This window comes from Solanum lycopersicum, chromosome 2 (genome assembly GCF_036512215.1).
Source record: "Solanum lycopersicum chromosome 2, SLM_r2.1".
Taxonomy (NCBI): domain Eukaryota; kingdom Viridiplantae; phylum Streptophyta; class Magnoliopsida; order Solanales; family Solanaceae; genus Solanum; species Solanum lycopersicum.
Genome location: NC_090801.1, coordinates 39,588,775 through 39,601,251, shown reverse-complemented (window position 1 = coordinate 39,601,251; position 12,477 = coordinate 39,588,775).

The following is a 12,477-nucleotide window of genomic DNA, read 5'->3' as shown; positions in this document are numbered from 1 at the left end:
TTTCATTGTTTTCGGAATAAATTTCTTGGTTGGTCGATACATTGCAAATGATACATTACTTAATGGGAAGGATGTATCCAAGAGGGGATAGAGATGTATCTCTATAGATGTATTTGAGAGGGGATAAAGATGTATTCAGAGGAGATTTTTGTAAAAAAATTTTGAATGGTAGAAAATTTTAGAGATTATAATATTTTAAGTTGTGTACTTTTCTAAAACAATAAAATGAACTATAACCAGCCCAAAAACTAGAAAACGAATACCTAAATACACACGGGAGACTTGTATAAATATACAATATTAAAACAATATTTATCATTTATGATAATAATATTTTTTTTCACTTGATCACTTTTAATACATTCATAATATAATTTTAATACGTATTACAAAGAATAAATTATTATTTTACAAGTTTTATTGATGGATAATACATTTATCATACAGTTTAATACACTTATAATATAATGTGTCAATTTCTTACCAAACAAGCATAGCATATCAAAAAAGAAAATGGTTTGAAACCCCCCCCCAATCTATACCGGAAATACCAAGGTACACACTTATTCATTACAATAGTCATATTAACCCCTTACACTATTTTAAAGTAGGATTATTTGCTCCCTTAATAATGAAGTGACAAAAAAAGTGTAGTTTGCTCTCTCAAAGAGAGAGGTAAAAATAATAACTAAAACTTCAATTTTAAAAATATTTCTTAGATTTTATATTATATATTTTTTTATTCTTTAAAAACCTTTATGTTTTCTTTTAAAAAAATCTTTTTATGTCTTTCTTCTTCTTTTCACCAAAGCAACATCGACCGGCGGCTCTGCTCCACCATCATGTCGCGGCCTTCACCAATTTTTCATCGTTAAGTTAACTTTCACTCTCAAATTTGTAAATTCACTTCTCATCAGAAAAATTGACAATAACTCAAAACTAAAATCGGAAGTCATCGGCGGCAGCTTTGCTCCACTACCAGTTCGCCGCCCTCACCAACCTCTAATTATTAAGTTAACTTTCATTCTCAAATCACATTTTCTCACTGTAAATTCACTTCTCATCATTGTGAAAGATTGACAAGAACTCAAAACTGAAATCGAAAGTCAAGAGAATCGAACTTTAGAGTCCTTAATGGAGAAAGAATCATTAAGTAACAGATCCATCAATGAAGAAGAATTCATTAATGAAATCATTAGGTAATAAACCCATTAATGGAAAAGACCCAATAATCGAAATGGATTGATCAACATTGTTAAATTCTAGTTTCAATAGAGAGCATAAAAAATTTGTTAGTGCTCATAACTCCGGTGAAGCTCGAAGAAGATGGTGGCAGTCATAGAATGTATTCCTAAATATAGAAAATCAATTGTCAAGGTCAAAGAAAAAGAGGAATGCTAAAGGAAAGAGAATCAAAGAAAAAGAGGAATGGAAAAAGAAAGTGAAAGAGAAAGATGAAAATATGGATGAAAAAATATTACGTGGCAGGGCGCGTGCAATTCACTATATTGTATAAATCTAAGTATGTTTTTATGGAGGTGTATATTATACTTTTAAAATGTTAATGGATGTAATAGGACCCCCTTAAAGAATAAGTGTGTAGTTGAGAATTTAGTAATAGATTGGAGAGGTTTTAGACGTTTTTTTCTATATTGAACAAACAGTTATAATATATATATATTTTATACATAATTCACTTTTAATACATATTGTAGATTTAACATAGTATTGCTATGTATTGTTATAAATAGTAATAAATAAAAAATATTGCTAAAATCAGTAATTATTTATTAAAAGTACTCATCCAAGTAATTTTTTCAATACGAAACTTAAGATATCATAATCTCTAAAAATTTCTTATCATTTAAAAATATTACATGATTTCCTTCTCGGGTACACCTCATCCCTCCTTGTATACATTCATTCCCTCTGGGATACATCATATTCCCTTTTGATATATTTCTTACGTTAAGTAATGTATCATTTGCAATGTATATAACCACCAAGAAATATATTCAAGAGCAATAAGAAATTCAAAATTTTGTAATTTGAGAAAATTTTGGAATAGGATGTCATTAGCCCCCAAATATATGGAAGTTTTGTACTTTATACAAAAAAATAAAATAACGGACAATTTTATCTAATCAAAACAAATAATATAAAATTGAGTAGTCATCGAGTGTTAACTTTTGACATCGTATCCTTCAATCTTCTAGTTTTGTGTTTGGTATGGAGAACATGTTTTTCATGGAAAATGTTCTTTTAGAAAATGTTTTCTTGGAAAACAAGTTAGAATTTAACTTATTTTCTTATGTTTGGTAGAAAAATATTTTCAGAAAATAGTTTTAGTGTTTGGTTTGGTGGATAAAAGATATTGTTTCATAGAATACAATATCTTTTATTCTTGGCTAAAGGCTAAAAAAATATTTTTATAAAAAAGTTTCTGACCCGGAATCAACCCTGATAATCGATGTAGGACTCGACCCCGACGTTGACACCGACACCTGAATTGGGACACAACCCTCACAATCAATATGTGATTTGACTTTATACCCACAATCATATATGATCCCCGACTCCATATCCAGAACTCGACATTCAAACTAGATCACGACTCTGACCTCAACACCAAACTGGCAAACGACTGGATGATCTATTTGAGATTCAACCAAGGATATATACTTAATTTTTGGTTTGAGAACAAACAATCGAATTGGATTTCGACTCAATCACAAAAATCAAACATGGATATGACCTTGATGATCGATTTAGAATCAGAATCCGACTCCGACACTCGACCCGAGACCTGACTCCTACTTAAAAATCAACATTTGAACTGGGTCTGACTTTGACCCCTTACTTCTGATACTAACACTCGACTTCTTTGACTAATAATATGAGACTCAATCTAAGAATCGATCCTAACCTAGGCCCAAACTTCTAAACCAAGACTTAACATTGAAACCCGATTTGAGAACTTACTTTTGAATCGTGATCTGACACTCGACCGCAACACCCAACCTCGACGACTTATTCTCAACCCAAATTTAACACCTGACTTGGATTCAATCTCGACTCTCGAATGGAAACCCAACTTGGAATAGCACCCGATACCTGACCTAGTACTTGATCCATACACATGATGTCAACTCTCGATTCAGGATACGACTTTCAAATTGAAATTCGATCCTAACTTCCAAGTTGTAATTCAACTTCTAAACTAGGACCGAATTTCGACTCTCAACCCGAGACTTAAGTTTTGAACTTGGATTTGATCTCAACCCAATCTGGGACTAGACAAGTTGGTCTTGAATTGAGGTCAAAAGGGATGACCCAAATTGAGAATCAAAAGTCAAATTAGGAATTAATATAAAAATTCGATACCTGAGACTTTAGTTATAGTGAAAACTTGAGATGTGAGGTTGGAAAAGAGTTTTAGAAAATATTTTCCTTACATTTTGGAGGTAAGTCATTTTCCTTAAGTTTGAGAAAAATAAGTTGATTTGGCAAAACATTTAAGTCTAAACATACATTAAAAATTGTTTTTAAGGATCTGGATCGATTTTATTTCAAAGCACCTTCAATCTCTTGTTGATTAATTGCATCGTTACTGCAGTAACTAGTCAATAGAAGTTGTTGGATTTTCTCTAGCTTTTTAGCAATCTTCAACATTTTAAGTTGGTTGTTATTTTTTAGGAGTTAAGTTTCTATTTTTAAGAGTTTGTTTACCATGGAATTATGTGCAAAGCAGTTGCTTAGATATATGTTGGCTATTGCATTTTCTTTATATTTAAACACCATTTGAATTCAATTAAAAATGATCTTCCCACCGAAAATTATATCTTCTCTTCTTCTTGCCTTAATTTTGTTTATAGAGTTGAAGTTCAGTCAAAGAACTCCAACAAAAGTGGTACCAAACATTCTTTTTTAGGGAGTTGTAATTAAGAAAAACCCATTTTCTTTATTTCTTTTTTTTTTTATAGATATGGATTCAAAAAATCCTTTCACTGTACTAGCTCCATCTATCTTTAAAGGTGAACGCTATCATGTCTGGGTAGCAAGAATGGAGTCACATATGGAGGCAAATTATTTGTTGGAAGCTGTTGAGGAGGACTATGAAGTTTCCTCCCTTGCCTGCAAATCCAACCATGACACATATAAGGAATCACGAGGGGAAGAAAACAATAAATAAAAGGCCAGAGCAACGTGATTTGCTGCAGTCTCATCTGAAATCTTTGTAGAATTATGATAATGAAATCAAAATTTAAGGTCTGAAATTTCTTAAAGAAGAAATATGAAGGAGATGAACAGATAAAAAAATTTATATTCTCAACCTCATTAGAGAATTTTAACTTCAAAAGATGAAGGATTCAGAGATCGACAAAAAGTATTTCGATAGATTACTTGTCATGCCCCGAGCTACCCCAGAGACGCGGACACAAAACCTAGGACCACAAGTGATCCCAAGATAACTCTGTTGGCATGATCGTGAGCACACTAATGATAATAAACTGTTGCGGAAGCAAAATCATACATTATGATGAAAAGATGGGGAATACCCATATGCTAAAATTGAGATATATGAAAAATCGATAAGTTTAATACAAAGAAATATTAACTCAGTACTAACATGAAACTAACTCTGTCTGAAATAAGCCTCTGAACTAGACTAGAAATACTGGGACAAGCCCCCAGCTAAATCTAGTAAAAACTGAAACTAAATGACTAAAGACTGAAATGACACTCAAGACTGTTGTCCTCGGAGAATGAGGACTCATCACTGAATCTGCTGAACTGGAGATCGAAAATCGATCTATGTGTAATATGGATACTGAGAACCTAAACCTACATCACAAGAAGATGCAACGCTCGTATGCGTCAGTACTTGAAAGGTACTGAGCATGTAGGTAGAGTAAAGTTGAAATAAAACATAACTGAACAAATATAAAAGCAAGTATAATAATCTGACATGATAAACTGAATTATGAGCTAACTGGATGCAATGACCAATTTATAACATACTAAAACTAAATACTGAATATACTGATAAATGGTCAATGCAGAGAGTCTGACTGAACTGTGGGAGCTACTAATAACCGATAAAAAAATCACATGAGCTAAATGTGGAGTCCGATGTATACGTACCATTGAGAGGATCCAATATACCCTGCCAAAGGTATAAAGGCATGCTGGCGTGATCACTAAACTTATTGCCCACAGAAGGGACTTACAACCTACTTGGCTAGAAGTTCTAAACTATTTGGGTATGCTAAACCCTAGTCCAACTCGATATTATGCTACTTCCATGGATTCTTTAAATTTAGTGATTATGTCTGAGTTTCTCTAAATACTGATACATCGAAACTGAACATGCAAACTGAGAATGCAACTATTAATCTTGTAATTATGCATTTATAACTAAGGCATGTATATCAGAAGTGTCTCAAATATCTGACCTAGCATGTATAGTTCAAGAACTAAAGAAATACAAAGCTAGGTTTCTAAAATTCATGTGATAATCTGAGTAATAACATGATAATCTGATATGGAACTTATATTTAACTAAATCATGAAGTTCTATCAAAGATATAGAAACCCTAGGTTTAATAATGATAAGAGAATCAAGAATCTGACTGAAAACTAGGGACCCAACGGGTGGAAGGAACCCACTAGTGAAATCTCACATACCTGGTGATGAAATCCACAGAAAAATACTTAAGTTTCGAGGCTGGAACTGTTGGAGCTTGTTGCATTCTTGAACTAGGGTTCTTGAGTTTTTTCTCCTTTCTTGCTTCCAATTTTCTAAGTTTTGATTTAATGATTTGACTTAGATTTGTTTTAGTTATGTTTCTAGGCTTAAACTGACTAAAATTTGATGATTTAGGGTCAAAACGACGTGAATTAGGATTTAAACGAAGTGGGAAAGGTCCAAAAAACCCCTGGGAAAGTTGTTGTCGGGCCAAACGACGACCAGGATTGACGGTCTGTCGTCTGCCCGATGCCCCTTCGTTGGATTCGTCCTTAGGGCCTGTTCGACAGACCTTTACTAAATTGGACATAACTCTTTACTCAAAGGTCGGATTTTAGCAAGATCGATGGCTATGGAAAGATAATTCAATTATCTATCCTTGGGTAGGTCATGAGACACCTAATTTATTTTCTTCTAAGAGTTATGATTATTTGAAGTTGACCCAAATGCATTTCCCCTTAACTTTTTGCAAATTTTCCACCTATGGACCATGATGGTCATCCGTAGCTCTTGTCAGAGAGTGGGTGAATGAGGATCTCGATCGACGGTCACGGACTACGGAACGTCGATCCGTCCGTCGATCAGGACTTAGCCAATTTCTCTGGGCTGAAATTTTTGGGAGTTTCTGATCCCATCGACGGTTGTGCAGGACGCACTGTGGTTCAGGCTATGGTCCGTCGATGCCACCGTTAGTTGCACCTACAGATTTTTTTTCTGTAAAGCAGGTTTTTGGTCTATTTTGGCTACTGGGTATTACATTATCTCCCCCTTGGGAACATTCATCCTTGAATGAAGACTAAACTGGCTGAAATACAAGGAGAGAGCTGCAAACCCCATTACTAAACACTGAGAACTGAGTTTCTGACTGAATTGAGTTCCGAGTACATGGAAATACGCTGAAAATGCAAGTAAAAACTGAGGGGACGTGATTCTAAGACTGAATTTATGCATGAATGATTGGAAAACTGAAGAGGAACTATTACCTCAAGCTGGAGTGGAATCGGAAGGAAAAAGGTGAGGATACTTGGCTTTCATGGGTGCTTCTGCTTCCCAAGTAGCTCCCTCTATGGACTGAATTCTCCACAAAACCTTGACTGAAGTGACTTCTTTATTTCCCAACCTTCTGACTTGACGCTCAAGAATCTCAACTGGTACATCCTCATAAGAAAGACTATCTTTCACCGTTGACTCTTCAATTGTTCTATAGAGGCTGGATTACCCACGCATTTCTTCAAGAGTGAGTCAGGCTACGGTCCATCGATGCCACCGTTGGTTGCACCTGCATATTTTTTTTGTAAAGCTGATTTTTGGTCTATTTTGGCTACGGGGTGTTACATTACTCAACATTGCGAACAATTTAAGGTTACTTGGATCTAACTTTCCTAATTCTGAATGGTTCGAAAAAATCTTCTAGCAGTCCACGAAAGGTTTGAATCAACTATATCCTTGTTAGAAAATTCTAAGCATCTGTCAATAATTAATTTGGCAAAACTATTGAATTCTTTGCGGACACAAGAACAGAGAAGACTTATGAGGTCAAAAAGGTCTATTGAAGGTGTACTACCTGTAAAAATTAAAGCAAACTAGGGAGACAAAAAAAAAGTGGAACAAGAAGGAAAACTCGTCTTCTCATTTTCCTTAAGTCAATAGGGGAGCAAAAACATGATTTTCCTCCTTATAAGAATTATTGAAAGAAAGGTCATCCACCATTCAAATGCTGGAAAAGGACAAACCATCAGTGTGAGAAATGTGAGAAGAAGGGACATCATCAAAAGGTTTTCAAAACTAACACTCAACAAAATAATGTTGCGCATATAGCTAATCAGGAAGATGTTGAGCAACTTTTTGTAGCAACCTGTTTTGCAACTAGCAGCTAAGTGACAAGTGACTTATTGACAATGATTGCACAAATCATATGACATTTTATCGTGATATGTTCACAATATAATGGAGTTAGTGAGAGGAAGAATTGTGTCATAATATAGATGGCTAGATGTTTTTTGTTCAAGAAGTGTTTGTCAAATGAGCACTGTGGGCTAAAGTTGTACATACCTCAGTCTTTCCACTTAACATGCTTCCAACAAAAGTGTTAGAAAGAAAAATGAAATTTGAAGCCTAGTATGGTCATAAATCTTTTTTTGAAAAATCTCAAAGTGTTTGGATGTTTGTGCTTTACTTATGTGCCACAATAAAAGGCATAACTTGGATAAAAAGGCAAAATCTAAAATATTTATAGGCTACAACACTGTTTATAAGACAAATCGGGTTTTTCAACCTCATACAAGGAAAATTAGAGATGTGCATTTCATGGAAGATGAACAATGAAACTGGAAAGAAATAGAACCAACATTAATTCCAGATCAAAGTACAATGCTCCAGTTAAAAGAAGATGAATTGGTGGATGATATCCCAGTAAGAGGTACACAATTTATCTCTGATATCTGTTTGAGATGGAATATGATTGTTCTGAGCCAATAAATTTTTGAGAAGCAGAGAAAGATCCAAAACGAAGAGCTACAATGACGAAGGAGATTTTCAAGATTGAGAAGAATCATACATGGGAACTTTTGAAAAGAACCTGAATATAGGAAAGTCATAAGAGTGAAGTGGATTCTCAGAATAATGCAAAATGCTTTATCAACAAGCAGAAACCCAAACTAGTTGTAAAGGTTATGCTCAAATTTTTGGTATTGATTTTTTTGATACATTTGCTCTTGTTGCTATATGAGGAACCATTAGACTATTGTTGGATATAGATGCACAAAATGGTAGGAAAGTGTTTCAGTTGAACGTTAAATCTACATTCTTAAGAAGGAAATTTATGTTGAGCAACCTGAAGGACTTGCAGCCAAAGGGAATAAAGATGAAGTGTATATATAAGCTCAAAAATCTTTGTATGGACATATGTAGGCACCCAGATCTTTGTACAGTAGTATTGATGAATATTTGGTTCAACTGGGCTTTAGAAAATGTGTTAGTGAAGCTACTATCTACATTAGGCGATGAAATTAATTTTATTGTTATTTCACTATATGTAGATGAGCTATTGGTTACTAGAAGTAATTATGAACTCTGTTAAGAAATTTAAGGAAAATATGCATTATACTTTTGAGATGACATATTAAGGAGTGTATTTTCTGGGAATGAAAATCAAGGAAGAGAAAAATGAAGTGTTCGTGTATCAAAAGAACTATGCAATTAAAATTTAGAAAACTACTCTAATGTGTCAAAAGGAGAAGTTGAGTAAGAATGCTAAAGCTGAAAAAGTGAATGAGACTCTTTGCATGAGTTTGGTTGGTTGTCTCATGTATCTTACAAAAACTACACCCGACATTCTATATGTTGTAAGTCTTCTATCTAGATTCAGTAACTATGCAAGTGACATTCATTTAAAAGATGAGCTAAAAAGGTGATAAGGTAATGTTAAGGGGACATCAAATTTTGGAATCAACTTTTATGCAAATCAGAATTATGTGTTGCAGAGTACTCTGAAAGTGATTGGGGTGGCTATTCCAATGACATGAAAAGTGCTTTTGGTTATTACTTTAATCTTAGTTCTTGAGTATTTTAGTGGTGTTCTAAGAAGCAAGATTGTTTCATAATCAACTACTGAAGTTGAATTCATAGCATCAAAAATTGTTGAAAATCAAGCCTTATGGCTTAAAAAAATGCTACTTGGTATGAATTTAAAGCAATAAAGTTGCACAGAGGTGTTGATGGATAATCAAGTAGTTATTTCTATCTCAAATAATCAATTTTTCATGGAGAAATCAAACATTTCAATATCAAATTATTATTTCTCAAAGACACGCAAAAAGAATATTTTTTTGGGTTAACGTACAGCAAGACGGATCTTCAAATGACGGATAGTTTTACCAAAGCCTTGCCAAGGAGGAGATTCAAATTTCTCAGAGAATGACTTGGAATTTACAACAACTGAAGGAAAGAGGGGTGTTGATTAATCATCGCACTTACTGCACTAACTAGTCAATAGAGTTGCTGAATTTTCTCCAACATTTTATGTGATGACACTCATCTAATCTCACCCACACAAGTCAGCCTCAAACCTAACAGTATGAAAGAAATGTGGAAGATAAATCAACAGTATAATAAGTGGGGAAAACTTAACCAATTCCGTTAGCACTCCAAAATCAGGTTGTCACGTACAGAAACCTCTAATGCATAAAAATAGAATTTAATGATAAATACAAGTCTCAATGTATTTAGTTCTCGAATAGAACAAAGCATAAAGTAAGGAGTAAGAGGGTCCTAACAGATGACAAGCAATTATCTCTCAATGTATCCTCATAAAGCCTCGATGATCACACGGGTGCAGGCTCGAAACATACACAAGTGTAGAAGCAAGGAATGAGAACCAAACAACATGGTACTCAACAAGTAACCCACTGAACACGGTAAAACTAAGCTAGAATACAAGTACTGCTAGAATACAAGTACTTCATTCATCCCAACAGAACCGCCTCAACTACAGCTTGCATAGAAATTAGCTCAACCTAACAACTTACAACACACAACTCACAAAGCTTAGGAGTCATAGTCCAACAATCACAATTTAATAATTATGCAGTATCAAGCATCTCAATCACAAGTATCAAGTATGTCAATCACATGTATCAAATATCTCAATCACAAGTATCAAGTTTATTAAATCACAATAGTCAAACACTTGGCGGACCCATTTTACATTGGCACAATGCCACTTGCCAAAATAATTTTCCATTGACACAATATCACTCGCCGAAATAATTTTCCATCTGCTTTGTATAATGTCACTTGCTGAAACCATTTCTAATTAGCATAATCACCACATGTCTCATCACAATGTGCAAAAATCAATGAAAATAGACAATTTCACACCATAAATAAGAGAGAATGATTCAAGCAATGCAAATCTACAATAATGTAATCAATCAACAAATTAGGATCAAGATCAAGGCAATTTACAAAATACATCTATCAACACATTGTCTATTTCATCTAAATCTCATATTAATTATTAAGATCAATTAATTAGAGTAATTGAACGCATCACCTCATTCTCATTACTTCCCAACACACACAATAAAGGGAGACATAGAATTCTACAAAGTTTAGAAGTTCACTTGTCTTAATTCAATCAAAAATCAATAATAGACTTGAGCTTTTCCTCTACGAACAACGTCCACAACTGCACAATCTAATTCAACAAAGAATCAAAATAAGATTTCAAAAATTAATAATAGTGATATCATACACTTTAAAAGTTGGTCAAATCAACTCGGCAACTCAATTTTGAAAATGAATTTTGAATCAAAAAATCTTTACTTGAAAATGTTACTCGAAACATTTGAAATTCATTGGCGAAAACCATTTTGAAAAAGGAGTAAAAATCATTTCACAATTACTATTTTATCTTAGAGCTCAAGTTCTTGAGAACTTTTCTCTTTGCCAATAAAAAATCTCAAAATTTTATGTTAAAAGTCACAATTGATGAAAGAGAATTGAAGATTTAGGGTTACAAAGACTTGTCCAAATGATTCACCACGAAAATCTCTTTAAAATTGCCTCCAATGATTTTCAAAACTCAAAATGTGGAAAATGGGATAAACCCCATAAAACGTGCGCCAAAACTCAGGTTCGCTTTCTTACGCGATCATCAAGATCGCCTCTCGCTTTCGCAAGCCAGCTTTCGCTAAAGCGAAGGTCACAAAAGCGAGGGTTAGGTCTCGCTAATGTGATCCTCACAAATGCAAAGGCACACAAGAATCAGATAAATCAACAAACTCTCAATTCATCGAAAGACTCGACTCTCGAAATTTACTCAGAAGCCCGTACACACAAATTAGAGATGTTACCCAACAAAAGTCGACGTTTCAGACTTAATAAAATATCAAAAAACGAATTTGAGGTTTCATTGAACCAAAATTTGTTAGTCACAAGAAACGAACATAACAACTAAAAAGATCTAATTAAGTTGGGGACCTCTGAAAATTCAATCAAGATCACTCCTAGATCTAACATCATCTACCAAATCTAACAAGAACTGTCAAAAATTTGATCCGAAATTCGATCTCTGCATGTTGACCAAAGTCAACCGAAAAGCTAAATTTTGCTAAATTTTCAACTTGGGATATCAAATCCATGAAAACACTCCGAATCTAAAACTGATAACTCTCGTAGACTAGTTTTCACATTTCAGAGCCGGTAGAATCAACAAAATTTCATTTCAAGACTCAAACTCCAAAAGACACAGAAACCCACTTTTAACAACTTTAATCTTTGAAAATTAAAAACTTCCGCTATTCACAACTTTTTACTCAAAACTAACTTCATAAACCAGTTCAGAAATGACTCAAGATCAATATCAAGAGGGTAAAAATAGAAATTTTACAAATTTTTCAAAAATGGTCATCCGGGTCATTACATGAATTTAGTTGATCGATTTCAAAGTTTTTTTTTCTTTTTATTTGATTGCTTCTTTTGTTTGTGTTCTTGTGGAATAAGAAATTACAGGATTGAAATACAGTTTAGTTTATTGAAGAAGTTCAAGCTATCTATTATGTCAATTTTTTCCTTTAAAAAAAAAAGTCTATTTGTAGTATTTATTTTTGGAGATCCCTACTAATTTTTAGGCCTACTAAGTAAGTAGCCATCTTTTTATTGCGTCACAATCTCATTATTTTGTATTTTAATAATAGTTCGGATGCTGTTGGAGGTCAAATGAATTG